The sequence below is a fragment of the Arachis ipaensis genome, chromosome B08, assembly GCF_000816755.2.
Source record: "Arachis ipaensis cultivar K30076 chromosome B08, Araip1.1, whole genome shotgun sequence".
Taxonomy (NCBI): Eukaryota; Viridiplantae; Streptophyta; class Magnoliopsida; order Fabales; family Fabaceae; genus Arachis; species Arachis ipaensis.
Genome location: NC_029792.2, coordinates 17,043,037 through 17,049,526, shown reverse-complemented (window position 1 = coordinate 17,049,526; position 6,490 = coordinate 17,043,037).

The window sequence follows — 6,490 nt, the reverse complement described above, 5'->3', positions numbered from 1 at the left end:
ACCATTAAAATTATTAAAACACTTATTAATCTCACCTTTATCCATGGTGTATTAGTATATAATCCAATTAGTCCCCTCATTATTATTTTATTGCACCATTTTTTTGGCTTATTTTTTTATCTATTTTATAGAAGAATAACTTTTATCAAATTGTTTTAGAAATGAATAAGCATATTGTTGCTCTTTGAAATCATAACTTGCATTCACATCATGGATGCCCAATTAACATTTCTTTAAAAAAAGTACAGCAAAATTTACCCTAAAAAATATACATGATAAATTTATGTACTACTTTTTAATAAATAGAGTTTTTTTCTTATTATGTGAAATTCAGCCAAAAAAACATATATTATTTAAGACTTTAAATTTTGTTTATTATCCGTGTTGTTCCTTTAAGAAAAACCTTAATAATTTGTCTAAATTATTATTTGATGTCTTTGTTTTATTAAGGTTTAATTATATAGTTTTACTGAATTTGTAATTAGGTCTCTATATTTTTTTTTTCTTTTTAATTGAGTTCTTACATTACTTTTAATTTTGTAATTAGGTTCTTTTCACGTTAAAAATATTAAACTTAACAGAATATTTCTCCTAAAAAATATATTATCAAAGATCTAATTAGATTTAAACTGGCATTTGTTATCACTAGGTAGAAGCGCCGATTAGGTTTTTTCACGTGAGAAGTACATACTCTTTCAACTTGCTCGGCTAGGATTTTTCATAAAATAGAATTCTTGTGCCGTCTAGATCAATGTTTGATTTTGTTAATTCATTTCTTTATTCCCTTCTTTATTCCTTCCTTTTGATTTGTCATGAGAGTTCTTTCATGGAATTGTCACAGTTTGGGAAGACCCTTGACAGTTTATAACCTTAAAAGGATGCGTCAATCTCACTCTCCCGAGATTATGTTTTTATGTGAAATAAAAAACCAATCTTGTCTGGTAGAAAGTAAGTTGAGATCTTGTCACTTTACGGATTGGAGGATTGTTAGTCCAACGGGTACAGTTGGTGGATTGGCTTTAGCATGGAAGGAGGGCACAACAGTTGAAATTCTTGCTGAAAAAGAGTTTTTCATAGCGGACAAAGTAACTGATCATGCTTTGAACTGTACTTGGGGGCTGATTGGGGTACATTTAAATAGCTTTGCTGGGATTCGGTCTACCCAATACACAGAACTTTTCTCTTTTGTACAAGGTTTCTTTGAAAAACTTATAATTATGGGTGATTTTAATGTTATAGTGAGTCTCGATGAGAAGGAAAGAGGGGGGGTTAAAATCAGCTTCATCTATTTCTGAATTTGTGAATTTTATTGATGGTGGTGGACTGAAGGACTTGGGTATGATTGGGAGAAGGTTCACCTGGACTAATAGGCGACGAGGACAGGACCAAATCAGGAATCGGCTTGACCGTGCACTTGTAAATGGTGAGTAGATGAATTATTTTCCATCAGTCTCGCTGTCTCGACTCGCAAAAAATGGTTCAGATTATGCGCCTATCCTCCTTGATACAAATCCGGTCATAGAAAAATTTAATCGGAGGTTTAAGTTTCAGGAGAGATGGTATGATTTAGAAGAAATTCGGGTAATTATCACTAAAACTTGGAAGGAATGGGTGGATGGCTCATCAATATTTGTTTTGGCTCAAAAATTGAAGCATTGTAGGCACCGTATTGTTCAATGGCAGCAGCAGAACAAATCTAATTCGAAGAAGGACATTGGTGAACTCACATCTCAACTTGAAAAATAAACTTGAGGATGCTTACTCTATGGATGAAAGCTATTGGAGGGAGAAATCTCGTGTAAAGTGGCTAAAAGAAAGGGACAGAAATACAAGTTTCTTTCACCAATCATTCCAATCCAGAATCCGGAGAAATAAAATTTGAAAATTGGAAAAGAATGATGGTACGTATGCTACCACCCGTGAGAAAATTGCACAAGTAGCTGAAACATACTTCAAGGATATCTTCACATCGATTAACCAAGCTAATCCGGCACATGCATTCGAAGATTTTGAAACCAAAGTTTCAGCAACCATGAACAGAAAATTAACTAGACCGGTCAGTTTTGATGAGGTAAAATGTGCGGTCTTTAGTGTTCACCCCCAGAGCGCCCCTGGTGATGATGGATTTACGGCTAAATTCTTTCAATTCTACTGGAGTTTAGTAGGGAAGGATGTTTTTAAGGCTGTCCACAGTTTCTTTGTTAGTGGTAGACTACTAAAGAGCTTCAACCATACACAAATCTGTCTCATTCCTAAGATTCCTTATGCAAAGGATATGACACAGGATAGACCCATCAGCCTTTCCTCAATTATGTATAAGATTATTTCTAAAGTACTAGTCCATCAGCTACAGAAATTTATGACTTCGCTGATCAGCCCTAATCAAAGTGCCTTCATTAAGGGTAGATTCATTTCAGATAATGTCCTAGTCGCTCATGAATGTATGCACTATCCTATCCAGTGAAATGGCTGTTAAATTGGATATAAGCAAAGCCTATGATCGTGTTGAGTGACATTTTCTTTGGTTCATTTTGGAGAAGCTGGGATTTGAATCTAGGTGGATTGGTTGGATAGGTGGTGACTACAATTTCTTACTCTATCATTGTTGAAGGTCAACCTTTTGGTTTTTTTAACCAAAGAGAGGTATTTATCAAGGAGACCCTCTATCTCCATACCTTTTTTTGTGTGCAGAAGGATTATCCTTTTTGCTAAACAAGGCAGAGCAAAATGATCTCATTGAAGGTATTCAGATCAACCGAAGATGGACACTGTTAATCATTTATTGTTTGTGGATGACTCAATCCTTTTTTGCAAAGCATCAGAAAACTGTTGTGAAGATATTCTCAATCTTCTTCCGTCATACGAGGGGTTCAGTGGCCAAAAAATTAATTTGCATAAATAAGCTCTATTCTTTAGTAATAATACTCCTCCTACTGCTCGATTACTATTGGCTCAAAAATTGAAAATTGATCATATTGGTGCACAGGATAAATATTTGGGTCTTCCATCTACAATCCAAAAATAAAAAAGGCCACCTTCAGAGAAATCAAGGACAAAGTGAGGAAGAGAGTTCAAGGGTGGAAAAGAAAACTTCTCTCCTTCGCAAGCAGGCATGTTCTAATTAAAGCTATTGGGGAGGTTATCCCAATTTATTCATTATCATGTTTCCGTCTTCCTGACACTTTAATAAGGGAGATTCACAACATACTCTCCCAATTTTGGTGGGTCAAAAAGGTACAGAGCGAAGAATGGCATGGGTTAGTTGGGATACTATGACAAGACCAAAATTGGAAGGTGGTGCTATTAGCAAAACAATGTTGGAAAGTTGTCTCTCAACCACAATCACTCCTATCTAGACTCCTTAAAGGTAAATATTTTCGATACAGTTCTATAATAAATGCAGAGATCGGAACAGTACCTTTGTGGGGGTGGCGTAGCATATTGGAAGGGCGTAAGGTTGTTGAAAAGGGGCTGGTTTGGTGAGTTGGTGATGGATCCAGTATCCGAATCTTCAGTGATCCTTGGCTTGCTCCTCCACATCCTTATGTTGTTTAATTTCTTCATCTGAAACTTTCAATCTACAAAATCAACCACTATTGATGGTCAAAGACTTAATACTTTCTAATGGTCAGTGGAATCAAACTCTAATTAGAAGTATTTTTTCTAGGACACTAGTCAGCGTGTGCTAGCAATAACAATTGGGGGTGCAGAAGATAAAATTTATTGGCCCTTAATAAAAGTGGTTTATATGAAGTGAGTACTGGGTACCGTGTGCCTTATGGGTTCTCACATCCTCCCATTGAATTTTGCCCAGAGATTATGAGACAACGAAATTTGTGGCGAGAACTGTGGAAGCTGAAAATTCCAAGAAAGATTAAGATTTTTCTCTGGAGAGGCTTCCATGAAAAGCTTCCAGTGTTGCAAAAGTTTCATCATTGCATCCCATCAATTCAACCTATCTGTGGAAGATGCCTACAATTTCCATAAACAATCAATCATTGCATCTTCCATTGTATAAAATCAAAGGAAATTTGGTCAAAAATGGGCTTACCATCTACTAGAAGGAGTACCGAAGACTCTGATTTCTATGTTGAGTGGAACTTGAGAATGGGAGCCTTGCGTACCCAACCCAATAACTCCTCTTAGAGAATGATGATAGTGATTTTGAGCTGGTCCTTATGGAAGGCTAGGAACATGTTCGTCTTTGATAATGTATCAACTAGTGTGGAAGAGATAATGACGTCGGTTTTGAAGCTGCAGAAAGAGTGATGGTTATCAGTGGCTAAGAGAAAAGGGGGTTGAATCTTAGCCCCTTGTTTGAATAAATCTTGCTGCCCTTTTAAAACGCTTAAGGAGATATTTCTACTTTTTGTCTCGTCACTAGTCAAGAGACTTTTTTTTTTGTCTCGTAACTAATGAGGAGATATTTTTCAATTTTGTCTCCTTCGAACAGAACCAGAATTTGAGTAGAGTAGAGAGAGAATCACACTCAGAAGTATCCTGGTTCAGCTGCTAAGTGCAGTGCAGCTTACGTCCAGTCTCCATCACAACAATGACGGAATTTCACTATAATCAAACATATTACAGACACCAATTCTCCCTAGGAACTACCCTTCTTATCTGGGACAAGTCTAGAATCTAACCCCAATCCTGAACTTGACTTGGCCACCTACCAAGCTTCCAACTGCTAAGTGCTAACCCAACTTACAAGGGGATTCCCACAAGATCATGAAACACAACACAGATGTACAAAGGACCTCTAGGACATCTATGACTTTTTCTTTTAATTTTGTATACTCTGCCTTTTTCCGCTCTATGTCTTTTTCATACAAACCTCACTGTTTGCCTTTTTCCATGAGACTCAAGACAGACAAAACTAAACAGAAAAATACAACATGAAAAACATTGAAGGAGAAAAACTTCTGTTAGCTTGGGTAGTTATAAGAACTCTGTGCTTTTCACTCTTTTCTCCTTGCTTCAATCCCTGGCTGTTCTCCCTTATTTATAGAAGGGGAAGCCTCCAAGGTTGAAACTGTTGAATCGAGCTAACTTTTTCTTCTTCAAACAAAACCGGTTCGGCCAGAGAGAGAGGAGAGGAAATTGAACGCTAAAACCAACATGCAATTACATCTGTGTCATCCCTCTTACTAAACTTCATCAATCCGAGCCTTCCATCTTGACTTGCTACCCAAGAAGGATTCCTGGCCCTTGATGAGTCCTTGATTGCTTGACAGCTCCTCCTGCTCTTATCTTCTGCCTCTTCCTCAACGTAGCTATAGTAGCTACCTCCTATGTTGGTTGATCAAAAGTAGAGACGAGCCATGCTTCCAAGGGATCTTCTTCCTCTGACCGAATTGGATCTTCTTCCATTTTCGGGTATGGAGAGCTTGAGACTTCCTCACCACTTCTTACCATAAGTGGCAAAGATCTCAGTCACACTATACTGTAGATTTTCTTTTTGCTAAGGACATCATCACCTTAGCCATTTTCTTGCTTCTAGCTTCACTACTACAGAGTTTCATCTCTGATAACTTGCAACTTCTTCTTCTCTGTGACATGACCGAAACTGATGAGAGAAGAGAGAGAAGTGAGAGAATGCTTTTTATGAAATTGAATAGAGAAATTAAAATGAATTAATTTCTACTTCCCTTTTGCTTAGTAGCGTGTGTCATTAATTATGGCAATAAAATCAATTGTCATTTCTCTCTCATGTTACCAATGTCTGCATTAACTCCATTTAATCAAATTTTGAATTCCAACTATGGAGTGAATAAAGTAACCGAATTAAGCATGCAAAGTTCCCTCCTTTCTTTTCAATTCGAACCAAACCTTTTGGTCTTTCACCAAAGAAACAATTGGGCCTGCTTCTCAATTTTCTGGCCCAAATAGCACAATAATAATTCAGCCAATAATTTTTAAGGACATTTTCTCATTTTTTGCACAAGGCTGATTAATATATTAGGCTTGTTTCAATTTTCAGCCCAGCCATAAATTCTGCATACCACAAAATTATTAATCAATAATTGTGAAACAAATTCAACTTAATAATTTTGTAATTAAATATTTTAATAATGTTTGATCATCATCATATTAATTTTGGAGTTTTCCAAACTCATCAAAGAGCTTCAACAAATTTCCACTTCCTAATTGACGAGCACTTTATTTTGTTATCTCTCTTATTAGATTATTATATGATGTTATTTCTATAGTAGAGAGTTGAGAGTCTCCCATATCTTTTATATGTCTCATATATAGACACTTATATATTTCTTTCATTTCATGAATGAAATTATCTGACTTTGAAAAAAAAAAGATCTAATTAGATTCTTAATTATTGATATCTTCAAATTGCAGAAAAATATTCGATAATATTTTTTACATTAAGAAATATCTAATTACAAAATTAAAAGCGGTGTAAAGACTCAATTGAAAAAAAAAATATAAAAATCTAATTAAAAATTTGATAAAACTATAAAGATCAATTGAATAG